Source organism: Trachypithecus francoisi, unplaced genomic scaffold (genome assembly GCF_009764315.1).
Source record: "Trachypithecus francoisi isolate TF-2019V2 unplaced genomic scaffold, Tfra_2.0 Lachesis_group9, whole genome shotgun sequence".
Classification (NCBI taxonomy): Eukaryota; Metazoa; Chordata; class Mammalia; order Primates; family Cercopithecidae; genus Trachypithecus; species Trachypithecus francoisi.
In genome coordinates, this window is record NW_022681474.1 from 15739887 (window position 1) to 15758331 (window position 18445).

Sequence of the window (18445 nt, forward strand, 5' to 3'; positions counted from 1 at the left end):
ATAGAAAAGAAAAAGCATCAGTATTATAGAAAATAAGTAAAGAAAATTTTAAAAAATTCAGCGTTAAACATTTTTTGGAATACTATAAAGCAATAAGTATTCTCAAAATTCCAAGGTTTAATAGAAATAAATATTTTCTCATTAAGACAATTTGAACTTATTTGCTGTTTCTATGTGTAATTCCCTAAAATAACTCTTCCAGGTATTTCAGAATTACCAGCGTGGGAACAGCGGGGAGCGTCCCCTGGCTGCACTCCTGCGTGAGGAGCCAGCCTGGGCGAGGCGCGGCCGCGTGCAGGCCTGTGTGCGCATGCGCATGTCCATATGCTTCCCTAAACCCCGCCCTGTCGAGAATCACCTAGCAACACGGCGGGGAGACTTGAGCAGGCCGAGAAGCAGGGTGTATGCCAGCCGTGAGGGGAGGATGCTGCAGGGCTGAGTGTCAACTGCTGGTTTCCTTTACGAAAACATGTAAGATTAATTTCCAAGCTATGTATGCTGTGTAAGGTGCAGAGCTGAAGCCAGACAACATCGTGCCTCATGCTCTAGGCGTGGGTGACACAATTTCACATCCCACTTAGTCATCCCAGATCTCCCTTGACAGACAGCAGCCGTCAAGAGACGGTTCTTACGCCAGCAAGGAGCGGAGGGTGCTGTCAGAAACCACTCCCAGAATCTCTGTCGTGTGTGGTGTGTGTGTGTGTGTGTGTGTGTGTTGTGGATATTCAGATGTGTATGTTGGTAATATATACACACATATGCATATTAGTCTGGACGTTCCAGGGAGCAGAAGCAATAGGAGATTTTTTATAGGAACCAGACTCACAGGGGTGCTGGAGGCTGAGCTGGAGACCCAGAACAGCCACTGTGGTGAGGTACAGTCCGAGACCAAGGTAGATCCGTGTCCCAGCTCAGATACTTGGGCAGAGAGAGAGAGGTCTTTATCATGCAGACTCTCTCAACTCTGCAGGACTTCAATGGTTTGGTGAGAGCCATCCACCTTAGCCAGGGCAATTTTTTTCTCAGTCTACTGATTCCAGTGTTAATCATGTACAGAAGCCTTCGCCCTGACACCCCCAAAATCATGGTTAAATATCTGCGCATGCCACGGCCAGCCAAGTTGACACATAAAATTAATTAGTGCTATTAGTTATATTTCTATACAGAAGGGGAGGGACAGAGAGAGAGAGAGACACGAAGAGGGACACAGAGAGAGGCAGAGAAGAGAGGAGAAAAAAGAGGGAGGCTGTGAAAATGGCCCTTACATTCTAGACGGAGCTCTATTCTTGATAAGAAGTGTAAAAGTTGAAAGTTCATTAACCTTTCAAAGTTAGAGTTCCTAAATTACAAAAATATTCCAAAACAAATATTTCATGGAAATAAAAGTGGAAAAAGAAATTGTAACCAAATTATATCCACAATAAAGTCACGAAACAGTCTCTAAGTTATGAGACGACCTTGAGGAAATATGCAAAGACAGTCATTTTTCTCTGGTTTGTATGACTTACAATCTGATTTTCACGTTGTGTCTTTAATACTAGTATAATCATAATCATTCTGCATGTTAGAATGGTGTTATCAGCTTCAGTACATAGAAAATTAAGAATAGGCCCAGTGAGTTGTCTAACTTGTCATTTAAAAGAGTTTACAGTATAGCATTTATTAAAACACCATATTTTCATCGCAGTATTCCGTTTTTGATGATATATATTTATTGAAATACCGCTGTGCCCACACATTTAAGTTTAAAGATTGAAAATTTCTTGCTATATTCTACAGGAAGAAGTCTAAGAAATTATAAAATTATGTATATCTATACATACGTACAGATAGAGATGTGTGCAGATATAATACAATAAATCTAACATTTAAAAAACAGATTTTCTTTTTTACTTCAAGTGTAAAAAATTCAAGATCAAGGGAAAAGTAAAATTTTAATTTGTATTCAGAGACATTGAATGTGTCCAGAACAGATAAGACCTCTGTATTCAACCATGGACCTATGCATATCTAACTTTGTAAATAAATATTTGGAATGATTATTTAAGTTACAATCCAATTTGTCCTTTACAAATGGATTACTATGGGTTCATTAAATTTGTTCATTAGGCTTCCATAAGGGGCCTGCTGTGTTAGGAGAAAAACAGGAACAATTTGGAACAAATTTGTTATGTAAATTAAGGCATGCAAACGGAAAGGAAAGCTTGAGATTCCATGGGCTTTATTTCCTTTAAAGAATGAAATGGCTCAGTCCATTTGGGTAATGGTTCCACAAGCTCCTGTCTGGTGGGTCACTGACATAGTGTGAGACCATGTCAGTGCCTAGCAAAGCTGCACATCTCTGGGCTTTCTGCTGTGGAGGTTTCCGGAAAGGGATATGCTAATCAGTTGAACTGCATGAAATTAAAGTGCGTGCACATCAAAAAGCATTGATTATTTGTAGTTTTCCAGGATTCAACATAAATAGCCATTTAACAATCAGCGTCAGTGAATTTACGGGAATATGAGAAAATACATAGATATTCACTCAGACTAAAAATTGGGATTTGAGTTTCATAAGAGCATTACTTAAAAGCAGATAACTTTGGAGGTCAGGTAGGTAACATTTGTCCTTAGAGGTTTTAAGCAATAAATTGAGCATTATTCAAATAGATGTAAATGAATGCATGAGAATAAAGATATGAACACAAATTTGGTACCACAAAGCAAAAGGTGATGACTAGATGTGCAGATTCATTAAATTATTGAATTAGCAATCACTCCCACATAATTCTCACCTGATTTCCAAATTATCTGCTTACCCTTCCTTCATTATTTTATGTTTTATTCCCATTGAGTTATCGACTCTTTTAGTCTGCACATCTCAAGTTTGATTTATACTAACCACATGGTTTCTAAGCCCTGTCATTTTAAATGGCTTATTCCTAATCCTTTCCTTGATTGTATGTCAGACAAATCCTACCCATCTTTCACACCCAATACTCAAGCCCCACTTCTAGAACCTTCCCTGTTCCAAATATCATATTTCTCCATGTATCAGACACTTCAGAGTAATTATTTTCTATTTCCATAATTTATAGCATAAATATTATATTGTATTGAACATCAATTTCTCTTCTTTACTTTTCCAGTTAGATTATTCATTCCTTAAACTTTGAGGTCAGCCTTAACCATTATATCCCCCAGGACATATGAAACCGTAATGATTAATTAGGTATAATAACTTACTGCTTGTGAACTACACCTAACAGCTACCTATAGAACATTCCACCCAACAAGAGAGAGAAGGCATTATCCTCCAGATAATGGGACATTCTTCCGCATGGACCATAATATACCATAAAAAAGCCTTAATACATTTAAATAATTAAAAAATTTAAACATGATGTTTTCTAACCATAAAGGGGTACAACTAGAAACCAATAATGGAAAGAAATTTGAAAAATTCACATGTATGTGGATATTAACACATTCCTAAATAACCAACGGGTAAAAAAGAAATTACAAGATACATTTTAAAATACTTCAAAGGTAACGAAATGAGGACACAACATGACAAAAATTGTGGGAGTGCAGCTAATGCAGTGTTTAAAGACAAATTTATAGCTGAAAATATATACATAAAGAAAGCCAGATAGATCTTTAATTGATAATCTAACCTCAAACTAAGATATCTGGTCAATGAAGAGGAAACTGAACACAAAGCCATGAGAAGAAAGGAAATAACAAATATTAGAGCAGAATTAAATGAAATACAGAATAGGAAAGCCACAGAGAAAGCCAATGAAACTAAAAGTTGATTATTAGAAAAGAAGAAAATTGACAGATTTTTAGCTAGACTGACCAAAGAGAAAGGGAAGAAGATTCATTTCCCAAATGAGCAAAGAAAGAGGGACTTACTGACAATACTATAGAAATACAATTATTGTAAGATAATTATCATAAGGTATATAATTGGCTAGCTGTGTAAAAGTTGGAAGTTCATTGATCCATAAACAACTGCATGATAGCAAATTAGATGGCTTAGATGAAATGGACAAGCATCCAGCAAGACAGAAACGATTAAACTAACTCAAAAGGAAATAGAGAATCTGAAAGGGTCTAGTAAAGAGATTAAAGGATTAAATTAGTAATCCCAAAACTAACCACCAAAAAAACCAAGACCTAGTTAGCTTTATTGTTACATTTTACCAAACACTTAATAAACAATCAACATTAATTTTTCTCAAACTCTTAAAAACATAGAAAACACTTTGCAACTTGTTCCATGAGGCTGATATTACTCTAATAGGAAAATCCAGTTAAAAGACATAGAAAATCAAACCACAGATGAATGTATCTTAAAAACATAGATAAGAAAATTCTTCACAAAGTAGTAGCAAACAAAGCAACCATCTACCTATAAAAGGATTATATAACATGACCAAGGGGGATTTACCCATAAAAGAAAGATTGGATTAGCATCCTAAAATCAATTAATGAAATACACCATATCAATTGAATAAAGGATAAACAACACAACCATCTACCTATAAAAGGATTATATAACATGACCAAAGGGGATTTACCTATAAAAGAAAGATTGGATTAGCATCCGAAAATCAATTAATGAAATACACCATATCAATTGAATAAAGGATAAACAACACATAGTCATCTCAATAGATAAAATAGAGCATTTAATTAAATCCAACATTCTACACGATAAAAATGGTTAACAAAATAAAAGTGGAAGGGATCTTCCTGGACCTGATAAAAGTCATCTATAAAACTCTCAAAGCCAATGTCACACTCAGTGGTTAAGGTTGAATGTTGTCTCAATAAAATAAGGAACAAGGCAGGATTCCACTCTTTTCACTTCTTTTCAGTATTAAACTGGAAGATGTGGCTGGGACAAGTAGGGAAGGAAAAGAAATACCAGGCATCCAGATTGAAAAGGAAGAAGTGAAACCATATGTAGGTGAAGATGACATAATTGTATATAGTAAATTCTAACATATCTATTAAAATAATTAAAACTGATAAATGACTTCAGAAATGTTGCAGTATGCAAAATTAATATATAAAAATTACTTTTATTTCTGTGTACTAGACATGAAAAATTCAAAATTAAAATTAAAAAAATTACTTATGATAGCATTGAATTAGGAATAATTATAGTAAGAGAAGTGCAACGTTTATACTCTTAAAACTACAATAAATTGTTGAAAGAAATCTTAAAAGATCTAGATAAATAAAAAGATATCTCATATTCATGAAATGGACATCGTAATGTTGGCAATATAGGATACTATACCAATTGATCTACAGATTGAATATAATCCTATCAAGATCCCAGATGTCTTTGGTGTAGAAATTGACAAACTGATACTAAATTTGCATGAAAATTCAGGTGGCCCAATATAAACCAAACCTTTTTGAAGAAGACAAAGTTGAAGGATTTGTGCTTCCTGATTTCAAACCTTACACCAAAGCTATAGTAATTAGGACAATGTGGAACTGACATGAAGATAGATATATGGACCAATGGGACAGCATGAAGAGTATGGAAATAAAGGGTGTCAAGACCACCCTATGTGGAAGCAATTGTCTTTTCAATACATGTTGCTGGGAACTGAATATCCATACGCAAGATAATGAATTTGGCCTCTGATTCACACCAAATAGAAAATTAATCAAAGAGCTAAATATATGATGTAAAACAAGCTCTTACAAGAAACATAGGAGTAAATTGTTGTGCATTTGAATTAGGCAAGAGTTTCTTAGATAAGACATCAAAAGCATAAGCAATGAAACAAAAGATGATAAATTGAATTTAATCACATTTTAAAACTATTGTTCTTCAAAGGACAATAGTTCTTCTCTTTTTTGGAAGAATTTGAAGAGAATTACTATTAATTCATTATTAAGCATGTGGTAAAATTTATCAGAGAAACCTACTGTAAATGGGTTTTTCTTTGTGGGTAGAATTTTTTTATTACTAATTTAATGTATTAGGGTTGTAGGTCTAATCTGATTTTCCATTTCTTCTTGTGTAAGTTTTGGTAGTTGTTTTATTTCATCTAAGCTATCTAATTTGTTGGCAATTGGTTATTTATAGGATTTCTATTATCCTTTGTATTTCCTTAAGATTGATTGTAATGTATCTTCTTTCACTTCTAATTTAGTAATTTGACCTTTCTGTCTTTTATTCTTGGTCAATATTCCAATGTGTTGTCAATTTTGTTGATATTTTTAAAGAACCAAAATTGAGGTTCATTGATTTTTCTCTCTTGTTTTTTCTATTGTCTAATTGTTTTACGTCCCAAGAATATTTATTATTCCTTTCCTTGTTATTTCTTTGGGTTTAGTTTGCTCTTCTATTTTTTGTCCCCTTAAATTGGAAGATTAGTTTATGTGTCTGTAATCTTTCTTCTTTCACAGTGCTCACATTTCCAGTTATAAATTTTGATCTGAGCACTACTTTCATTATATCTTATAAATTTTAGCATATTTTGTTTTCATTTTCGTTCATATTAATGTATTTTCTTTTTCTTGTGATTCTCTTTTTTTACTGGTTTTATAAAAAGTTGTTTAATTTTCACATATTTGTGAATTCTATTTATTTCTAATTGTGATCCTTTAAAGTCAGATAACATATGTTGATTTTTACATTTTTAACTTATTAAGACCTATTTTATGGACTAACATGTGGCCTACCCTGGAGAATGTTCCATGTACTCTTTAAAAAATTGTGTATTCTGCCATTGTTAGATGAGGCGTTCTACAGATGCCTCATCCAGTTGGTATATAATTCAAGTCTTATTTTCTTACTGATCTTCACTCTAGCGGCCCTATCAATTACTGAACATGGACTATTAAAATCACTATTATTGTAAAATGTCTATTTCTTCTTTCAAATTATGTTTATAAAAGGGTTGATTCATTACAAATATATAACAATTATAAATACTTATTCACCTAAAAACAAAGTACCAAGCTGATGAAGCAAGTTAATCTTTGCTTAATTTTTGCTTAAGTTATTAAGTTAATTTTTGCTTCATCAATTTCGTACCTTTTTTTAGGCAAATACATATTTATAATTGTTACATATTTTTAATGAATTAACCTTTTTATAAACATATCATGTCCTTCTTTTTCCTTTATAACAATTCTTAATTTAAAGTCTATTTTGGCTGATATTTGTATAGCCACCCCAGCTCTCTTTTGGTTACTATTTGCATAAATTACATCGTTTTACTTTCAATCCATTCGTGTCCTTGAATTTGACTTAAGTCTTTTATATATAGCATATAGTATGATAATTTTAAAAATATATTCTGACAGTCTCTGCTTTTTATCATGTAGAAGTTAGTCAATTACATTTAATGAAATTTCTGTTAAGTAAGGATTTCTGCCATTTAACAATTTATTCTATATATGTTTTATACCTTTTTTCTCTCACTCTTTCTACCATTGCTTTCTTTTGCATTAAGCAGATATTTTCTAGTGTACGATTTCAGTTCCTTTAACATTTCCTTTACTATATTTTTTGAGTTATTTTTGTAATGGGTTGTCTGCAGAGTACAATAAATATCTTAAATTATACCAATCCAGTTTAAATTAATGCCAATTTAGTCTCAAAAGCATTAAAAATGTTGCTTCTATCTAGTTCTGCTCCCCATTTTTTGCTGTTATTTTCACAATAGCTTCTTTATATAGTGTTTTACCATCAATCTAGATTTATAATTATTGTCTTATGTAATCATTTTTTAAAAATAAGATAAAGGAGTTGTGAACAAAACAACTCATTTATACTGGTTTTATTTTTACTTATATGGTTCATTATTTCAGGTGGATTTGAGATATTGTTGATTGTCCTTTTGTTTCAGCCTTAAGGACTCCCTTTAGCATTCCTTGTAAGTTAGCACTAACAGCAACAGGCTCTGAGTTTTTGTTTATCTGGTAATGTCTTAATTTTTATTTTATTTTTGAAGACATAGATTTTCTGGACATAATATTCTTGGTTGACAGTGTTTTCTTCAACACTAAATGTATCATCCCACTGCTTTCTGAACTTAATTGTTTCTAATGGGAAACGTGTTGTTAATTTTGCCAAGCACCCCTTGTGTGTTATAAGTTGTTTTCCTCCTACTGTTTTCAAGATTGTCTTTGACTTTCAACAATTCAGTTTTAACATAACTTAGTTTGGATCTCCTTAATTTTATCCTGATTGGGGTTTGTTCAGCAGTTTTATGTGTAGATTAAAATTTTTCTTCACATTAGGGAAACTGTGGTTATTATTTTTTGAAATATTACTTGTGCCTCTTTCTCTCTCTGGTCTTTTTCTGAGGCCCCGTTTTGTGTATGTTAGTACATGTGATGGTCTCTTGCAGGTCTTTAAAACTCTACATTTAAAAAAAAATATTTTTTTCTACGTGTTCCTCAGACTGTGTCATCTCAATTGACCTACCCTCAAGCTTACGTGTTCTTTCTTCTGCCTGCACGAATCTTCTGCTGAGACCCTGTAGTGACTTTTTTGCTTCAGCTATGGTACTTCCCAAATGGAGAATTTTCATTTGATTCTTTTAGTTCCTCTCTAGTAGGTTTCCAGGGCTACTATAACAAAGTGCCACAAAATGGATGGTTTAAACAACAGAAATGTATTGTCGCACAGTTCCGGAGGCTGTAAGTTCAAAACTTCGGTGTCACACGCATTAGTTCCTTCTTAGGGCTCTGAGGGCAGGATCTGTGCCAGTCGTCTCTCCTTGGCTTGCAGCTGGCTGTCTTCTTCCTGCATGGCCTCAATCTCCAGTCCTGTATACAGGCCTGTGTATCCAAATGTTCCTAATACGCCAGTCATATTGGATTAGAATCCACTCAGTTACCTCATTTTAACTTGGTTACTTCTGTAAAGATGCTCCTCCTCAAATAAGATTACGCACTGAAATACTGGTGGTTAGGCTTTCAACATACAAATTCCAGGGAATGTGAGCTGTTACTTTTACGACTACCATTACACTGGGGAGGGAGAAATGGTACTGGGGTAAGTCAAATCTCTCCGGAGCTTGCTGTTCCTTCTGAGAATAAGCTTTTTCTTTTTTTTTTTTTTTTTTTTTTTTGAGACGGAGTCTCACTCTGTCGCCGGGGCTGGAGTGCAGTGGCCGGATCTCAGCTCACTGCAAGCTCCGCCTCCGGGTTTACGCCATTCTCCTGCCTCAGCCTCCCGAGTAGCTGGGACTACAGGCGCCCGCCACCTCGCCCGGCTAGTTTTTTTTGTATTTTTTAGTAGAGACGGGGTTTCACCGTGTTCGCCAGGATGGTCTCGATCTCCTGACCTCGTGATCCGCCCGTCTCGGCCTCCCAAAGTGCTGGGATTACAGGCTTGAGCCACCGCGCCCGGCCAGCTCTTTTTCTTGAAAAAAGTGTCCCCCAGGGTGCTGCAAGCCTTTGGTTCATTTCCTGAGTTCTAAAAATGTTGAACCTAACAATTTTGCCAGGTTTTCACAGCTTTTGTGAAAAAAACAGATTTTGGAGTTGCTTACTTCACAATTTTCTATTTACTTGCTTTTAAAAGGTGTGTATGTCTGTGTGTGTGTGCAACAAAGCAAAGTTTTATAGTTTTACTTGTTTAGGACATGTGTGAAATAATTTTTAAAAACTCACTATTTGTCTTTAATAATATTTGTGATATTTATTTTTTACATATAGTTATGTCGTTTATTTTTAATTGTGGGAAAATATTCCATTGTGTGAATATATTAACATTTATGTATTTATTATTCTATTGATAATCATTTTCCTCAGTTTTATTATAAACACTGGTATTTGAAAATTCTTATATGTGTTTCTTTGGGCCCATGCTCAAGACTCTCTTTAGGGTGTACTCTAATACCAATGAGTTAAATCACAGACTCACAGGTATGTACATCTTCAACACTACTAGCTAATGTCAAATTGTTTTTTAAAATATATTTTCCAATTTGTACTTACACCTGCAGTGAAAGGAAGTCCATTTTGTTCCAGATATCCTTTCACAATTTGTATTGCTAGGTTTGATTTGTGTGAGTGTGTGTGTGTGAGTGTGTGTGTGTGTGTTGATACTTACCCATTTTGCTTGCTGTTCGTTGTAATTCCTAAATCTGAATCTATGCTTTGGTGTCTATAAGTAATTTGGAAAATTTCTGTGACATTATTTATTCAGGTATATCTTTTGCATGAGCAAATGCACTGGCCATCTTGAGGTAAATGCATTAATGGTCTTGATAGCCTAGTAAGTTTTTGTTTGAATATCTTCATGAAGATTAGTGTTGGAAATGAGTGTATGGCCTTAAACAAAAATCATAAAATGAGTTTTTGCCTATGGAAAGGAACAGTAGAAAAATGTTAGATCATCCATATGAACACCTCTTGAAAAACGTATAAACATCAATGATAGCTGCCTGTTTTTGTTTGGGCTGCAAGTGGAAGAAAAAACCCAAAATGATAATTCAGAATTTAGAACTTTTATATCACATTGGTTTGGCGTTGGAATTTAAACAGCAAACTTCGTGTGTGAATGATACAAGCTGAAAAAGATACTAAACTTAAGGGATTTTAAATAAAAACAAATCAACATAAAAAGAGCTTATAATAAAAATAGAAAACACAGGGAAACACTACACCACAAAAATTAAAGTCAAAAAACACAACAAAAAGTGGAATTACACACTCAATAACTAAAAATAAGAGAGTAGTAATATTAAGATAAATTCTAAAAAATATGGTTGAGTTGGTTAAAACAAACCAAATAATAGAAGCCATGATGTACAAAGAATGAGAAAATTGATATTTCTGTAAATTAAGTGGCGCATCTACAAAATTAAAAGCATAGATATGGCAATTAAATCCAATTATTTGATATATCTTAAGAAGGAATTAATGAACTAAATGGGTGATTGAGCTTTATAAATTTATCAGAATCAATTACAGATGACAAAATAGAAAATATTAAATAGAAATGAAGAATTATGAAGGATGCAATGATAGACTCCAGTTTCTATTAAAAGTATCAGAAGAGGGAAGTTGATAAGATGGAAGAGGAGAGATGATTCATTTTTCCAGAAAGTGTGAACAAATACATTCCTCAAATTTTGGATTCACAAGGAACTCAAAATAAGACATATAAAAATAAATTACACTGAGACCATGTATTACAACTTCTCAATGCCAAATGATGATATTCTAAGACTGAAAACAAACAATAGATGATAAAAAGCACTGGAGCTCTATCCCCAGAGAGGTTGTTACTCAACAGTATGGGAAAATAAGGATGTTTCCATCTGATGGAAGTAACCACTTACATAAAAACATCTAACAGAGGATATTTTTTAAGAAAAACAAACTCTACATGATGAGTCTAGGATTCCAAAAATGAAGATGAGTAAAGATATTGGTAAACAAGATAGGGAATTACATAAACATAGTCTGTGTGGGAGACTGAAAAAAGATATGTCGCATCACCTTCTCCAAATTATATCCTTGAATATCCCTGAGTTCCACATCTACACATTCAACCTGTTGCTAGTTGAAAATATTTTAAAAATAATAAAAATAATAAAACAACAATAAATAAAAATAAAGCATAGCAAGTATTTACATAACATTTAGATTGTATTAGGTGTTATAAGTAATCTACAGATTAAAGCTTATGCAAGGATATGCATAGGTTATATGCAAATACTGCACTGTTTATATCTGACACTTGAGCATCTGTGAATTTTGATATCAATAGGGGATCCTGGAACCATCCCCTTGTGGATACCAAGGGATGAATTTATCCATCTTCACTTTCTAATTCATGTAACATTAAAATATTACCTCACTTACAAAGAAGGGTCTTTGCATATGTAATAAAATGAAGTATCTTGAGATGCCATCATCCTGGATTATCTGAACACCCTCACAAACATTCTTGTAAGACAAAAGCAGAGGGAGCTTGGGCAGACACACAGGAGAAGCTGTGTGTCCACAGTCAGAGATTGGAGCCATGTGGCCACAAGCCAAGGAGTACCTGCAGTCACTAAAAGCTGGAAGAGACAGGAAACTTTCCACCCTGGGGCCTTCAGAGTGAGTGCACCTGTGCTGAAACCTCAACTTCAGACTTCTGGCCTCCAGGACTGTAATGAGAACAGATTTCTTGTTTGAAACCTCCCATTTCATACCTTGTTGCCACAGTGGCAAGAAACTAACAGGTGATAGGACCAATTTTTTGAATGGACTGGACTCAATTAGAGTAGAATGTCATTCATGAAATGGTACAAGAAAGGAAACAATGAAGATGTGAGAAAGAATTGATAATATAGAGAGAAAAAAATTAGGTCAAATTAATAACTCAAAATCATGGCTCTCAGTAAAAACAACAAAACAGACAAACCGCCATTGAATGTAATCGAGGAAAAAAAGGAGCAAGTACACTTTGGGGCTGCCCATCATCCTCCAGTTGTCATATGGAAGACTTCTCTGTGTAAGACATAGTGACAGGTGTCTGTCTTCCCATCCTACCCCATCACTTAATCAGTCTCACACACAGAAGGATTTGTATACATTTTTCTGGATAAATAAAATGCAACATTCTTATGGATCCTGTATTAGTATGTTCTCACACTGCTATAAGGACATACCCGAGGCTGGGTAATTTATAAAAGAAAGATGCTTAATTGACTCAGTTTTGCATGGCTGGGGAGGCCTCAGAAAACTTACAGTCTTGGTGTAAGAGGAAGCAAACATGTCCTTCTTCATGTGGCAGAAGGAGAAAGAAGAATGAGAGCAAAGAGAGGAAAAGCCCCTCATAAAGCCATCAGATCTTGTGAGAACTCGCTGTCACGAGAACAGTATAAGGGTAACCGCCTCCATGATTCAGTTACCTCCCACCAGGTCCCAACTCACTGTCATGAGAACAGTATTAGGGTAACCACTTCCATGATTCAATTACCTCCCACCATGTCCCTTCCATGACATGTGGGGATTATGGGAGCTACAATTCAAGATCAGATTTGGGTGAGGGCACAGCCAAACCGTATCAGACCCTTTATAAACAGACTTGCCATGTGTAAAACTCACAATAAACACAAAAGTAAATGCCTGTTAAGGAGGAGCAAGCTGGTTCTGAACTTTATGGTCCTGAATGGCAGAGCACCATCCTCTGCCATCACCATAGATACATCTAACCAGCTGAGGCTTCTGAGAGCCCTGAGCAGGAATGGGCTGCACCTGTCCAGAACCCAGGGAAAGCTGACACCTGTGGGGAGAACTGGCTCCACCAGGGAGCAGATAGAGGAAAAAGGTGATTTCGAGGTGATTCTTAACACACTAAAGAGAAAATAACGCAATCAGTTTCTATGTCCCATGAGGGGTCCAAATGACACAGGTGTGTACGTAAGGTGAACCAGAACTTGAAAAACAAAAGGAACATCGTGGCAAAGAATAATTTTGGCTTTAGATCCAAGGGCATGAAACTGTGCACGTCCAGAATATGACATAGGATGAGGGTGTCAGTTTCCCGTGGACAACTGGCTGGGCAGTGCAGTAGGGGAGGGACAGGGGGAGAAGGAGGGGAGCTCTACACGCTCTTAGGTGTCCAGGGCGATGTGGAAATTCCCAACACCTGAAAGTCCAAAAACATCAGGGAATGTCCAGACTCCAAGGGAAATTGATAATCTCTGGTCTTCTTTTAGCACAACTGTCTTTTTTTTTTTTTTTTTTTTTTTGAGGCGGAGTCTCGCTCTGTCGCCCGGACTGGAGTGCAGTGGCCGGATCTCAGCTCACTGCAAGCTCCGCCTCCCGGATTTACGCCATTCTCCTGCCTCAGCCTCCCGAGTAGCTGGGACTACAGGCGCCCGCCGCCTCGCCCGGCTAGTTTTTGTATTTTTAGTAGAGACGGGGTTTCACCGTGTTCGCCAGGATGGTCTCGATCTCCTGACCTCGTGATCCGCCCGTCTCAGCCTCCCAAAGTGCTGGGATTACAGGCTTGAGCCACCGCGCCCGGCCTAGCACAACTGTCTTAGCACCATTGTCTATTATTGCCCTAGAACCCCAACACTGTGTGTCTCCATCCTCTTTCCAGAAAGAGATGGCTTAAAGAGATGACTTAAATAGGACACACACCTCTTACTTAGCCGTTTCATCTCTCATCCCTGCCAGAATATGCAGATCCCAAGATGCAAATCCAAGGAGACATTTTGATAGATGAATGTGCTTTTGAAAGTTTAAACCAAATCCTTGCCATAATTTATAACTTTTCATCTTAATAGTGCACTAGTTTTTGCCTTGCATAAATACAAAAGTTATCTCTTAAACTATTCCAGATAAAATTTTTATACAGTTCTTCACTGCCTCATTCACTTTCTCTTTATAAGTTTCTCTTTTCGAATCCTATTATCCCCTCAAGCATTGCACATAATTTTTCTCTGCTTGTTAGCGTACTGGCTTGCTAACTCCAATTCTTTATTGCATGCAGGGTATTTGTTCATGCTTACAATCTAGATCTCACCAACCATCAATTGAGCTGAAAGTCTCCACAGTGCCTCTCTCAGCAATGAATCTCTTACTTTATTCTCATCAGCATCGTCTTCCATATCATTTCATCTTCAGTTTTGTTTAATGCTTTGTGTCAATTTCTCTATTCCAGCTGAAATTGTTGCTTTGTCACATCATCAGCTAAATATTAACCATCAAGTCACTCTCTCTCTCATTGTCAATCTCTCTCTCCCTCTCATAAGCAACCTTAAACTTCACCTTCAGTTGAGATGCTGGCAATTAGTAATATCTACAATATTTCTGGCCAAGGTATTTGCATAACTTTATGGAACACCTATATGCAAGGCACTTTGCCCGGAGTTGTGAAGAAGCTATCAATAAGTCAGACTTATTTTTGCTCTGAAGCAGTTTATTGTGCACCACGGAAGTTAAGAAATGCATTTGTATACATGAACACAAACAGTTTTATCACCCAACAAAATATGATTATTACCATGTTGGTGATGCTATTGCCCTGGGAGTGGAGATTAAAGTCAGACCCGCAGCTTGCTCAGGTGACTGGAGCAAGATGAGGAAGAGGTGGCATTTGAGTTAAGATTTGAATAGCAACCAAGGTACTCAGAGAGGAAAGGCAGATAAGCTGGACCAGGGAAGTCAGCGAGACAAGATCTTTAACAATCTGTGTTCATAGATATTACATTCATAGAGACAACGTCAAAATAGGGTGGGATCAACTCCTCTGCAAGTGGAAGAGTTTCAGAGCTTCTCATCTTTAATCTAGTAGTAATAATTAGAATGTCCGTGCATCTGCAGATACAGTGTTTTAAATCAAGCCAACCTCCTGGTCCTGCTGTGAAAGCATTATTGAATAATGATAGTTTCACAACCTGGAATCTTCAATATGTAGGTCTCGGTTCCCGAAATCTTGAGTATTGGTGCCCAGAAGACTTTCTGCTGTGAATACAAAAGAGAAAATACAGCTTGGGACCCGTGATGGAGAGCAGGCATTCTCTTTTCAGTATGCTGAGAAGAAATTTCTCAGATCCCGATTTCTAGTGCAAAATGGTTTCTTCCACATCCTGTTAAATGTTCTTTTGCTGATCCCTGTGAAGCATGTTGATTTTATGAAGGTGTGAAAGTTCTCCCAGTGACTCGAGATTGGCTTGGTCTTCATCTTTCCCAGGTCATTCTGGAACACTGGAGAGTCCAGAGCGGCTATGCGTCATTCCAGGACATGATCCAGGCTTAGGGCTTCCAGGCCTTGGCAGTGAGGAGGGGATGGGGAGTCTACCATGAAGAAGACAGGATTCGTCTTTGGTTGATGACCCAAAAAACCACAGGGATGCTCCATGAATATTACAGTCTCAAAATTACAGTTAATTTGAAGGTAACGTGGCTTACATATTTCCAAGTAGTAACACTATTGTCTGCCATGTTTGTAAACCCAGTGTTCCTGCCTGGGACCCCCCCTTGCTTAGTCATCGGCAGCTTTGACAGAGCTGCCTTCCCTCTCCCATAGCATTCTTCACTGGACTCAGGAGCCTCCTTCTCTCGGTTTCCCTTCCACACAATTGGTGCTCATTTTCTCCTAGCCTGGGCCCTCATCCTCTCCATCTTCTGATAAGCACTCGGCCCTCTAGCCCCCATGGATTTGTCTCTTCACTGGCCTCTGTGATGATTCCCTCCATTCTCCTGGCACCTGTACGACTCGGTTCATCAGTGGCTTCCTGAACTGAAGATGTCCACTACCAAATCCATCTTCATCTTTCCTCCACCCACAGACCCAAGCTTGATCTTGCAAATTCTTCACGTCCGTAAATGGCAATTTGGTTCTTCCAACTTTTTGAGCAAAATCTCACATACTCTTGGTTTTTCTCTTTTTCTTAGTTCCCATGCTCAATTGCTAGCATATGCTGTTGAATTTGCCCTCCAAACCTACAGTATACAACGACTGCTTATTCACCCTGTGTCCATCTAGGAGGAGGCAAAGCATCCCTCACTGGGTTGATGGCAGCTGCTGGTTTCAGATTTACTTCCTCCTTTTATCACCCCACACACCCCCAGCTTTCTTCTCTCCACAGCCATCAGCATGATCCAGTTAATGTAGGAACAAGCCACTTTCTGCTCAAATCCACCCGAAGTGAAAGCCACAGTCCCTCAGGGTCCCAAGCCTGACACAGGCCAGTCTTCATTATCTCCAGTGATGTTCCTGGGGACTTCTCTCTTCAGTAATCTTCTGTAGAAGCCTTGACTTCCTTGCTGCTCCTCAGACAGATGGAGAGCATCACAACGGATTCTACAACATTAGAAGGGTTACAAGATAATATAATGACCAACAAATTGGTGGGAACAGATACATTCTTCTAAAGCCAGCAGAAACGTTATTCCCACCTCCGCATCCTTCCTTCCTCACATCTCTCTGACTGACCCCCATGCCTTCCTTTTTCTTTTTCCCTCCCAAGGACTCTCATGATTGTGGAGTAGCCACCTAGAAAATCCAGGAACACCTCCCACCTCAAGGCCCTAACTTAATGACACCTGCAAAGTCCCTTTTGCCACATAAGATAACGTAATATCTTCATGAGTTCTGGAGATGAAGATGTGGATATCTTTGGGGGTCATTATTCTGCCCACCACCAGATTACAGACCTAAATGAAAAAGCTGAAAATGTAAAGTGCATATAAAAAATTGAATTTTTTGAGACTTCGGGGTCAACTATTTCTTATATATTACACAAAAAGGAAATAAACAAAAAGGAAATAAATATTTAAAATATCTCTTTTTCAATAGATAGTAATAAGAATATGAAAAGTCAAATTACAGATTCAGAGAACATATTTGTAAAACACACATTGGATACAGGATTTGTATCCAGAATATATGAAGAATTCCCATGGGAGAGATGAAAATGCAGACAACCCAATGATATTGGGCAGCAGACACAAATTTACAAGAGAGGGTCTTGGCATGGCCATGAGTGATGGAGACAGGTGCGTGGCCCATGTGGAGACACTGGCGCGGACTCCCTCAGGAAGGACGTGCCACCACTTTCTAGGAGAGTGGTCAGAAGGCAGCCCCGGGCATTGGGTCTGCGAAGCCATGAGGAACCGCCCTGCCTGAGGCCATGGCCGTCCAGGACTCAATGGGACACAGCTTATTGTCTATGTTTACTTTGGAGGTCCCTGCTAAGTCCACTGAGACCTCGTCAAGCATGCACCTCAGTTCAACTTCTCCCTCTTTCTCCACATTCTTTTCACTGTTGTTGTTGATCCCTTAAAAATTATACTTCTCATACTCCATCAGAGTGTACATTTAGACAATGTATCTGTGACATGTGACAGTCACAAGAGCAATAATCCTTGACAGGCCTAAGCATTGTTTATCAGAAAACTGTGAATTAAAACCAGCAGGAGATACCACTTTACATCCATCAGACTGGCTGAAATGGAACGACTGCCCACACCAAGTGCTGGCGATGTTTCGAGAAAGTGGAACTCTGTCCACTGCTTGTGGGACTGAAAAACGGCAAAACTATTTGAAAACAATTTGACAAATTCTTATACAGTTAAATCAATCCACTTGCTTCATAATTTCACTCCTATTTCCTACCACAAATAAAAAAAATGTCCACAGAACGAGTCAATGAAAATGAGTAACAGATTTGGACATCCTTGTGGTGGATTGTGCTTTCCATCGTGGCCACAGCAATACTTCTGGTCCTCTTCCAGAATCATGCTGCTCCCCCCAAAAGAGGCTGATTCTCTTAACCCTTTTCATAGAAACATGGCTGTCCTTTGACACATCTAGCCTTGACTGATAGAAGGTGGTAGAAGTGAGACTGAGTCATAGACAGCAAAATGCCTCTGCCAGGTCTTTCTCTCAGGACAACTGCCCTTTGTACCCAGCCACCATGTTGGGAGGAAGCTCAGACCATGTGTGGAGGTGTCA

The 18445-nt window shown here is 37.3% G+C and overlaps 1 long non-coding RNA gene across 1 annotated transcript in view; it reads left to right on the plus strand.

Moving 5' to 3' along the window:
* The first annotated feature begins 236 nt into the window (after nt 1-236).
* The window catches only part of LOC117082361, a 29608-nt gene continuing 11399 nt past the window's right edge, over nt 237-18445 (plus strand). The window contains exon 1 of the long non-coding RNA XR_004436564.1: nt 237-471. This is a non-coding gene — a long non-coding RNA (uncharacterized LOC117082361). The remainder of the gene's footprint in view (nt 472-18445) is intronic.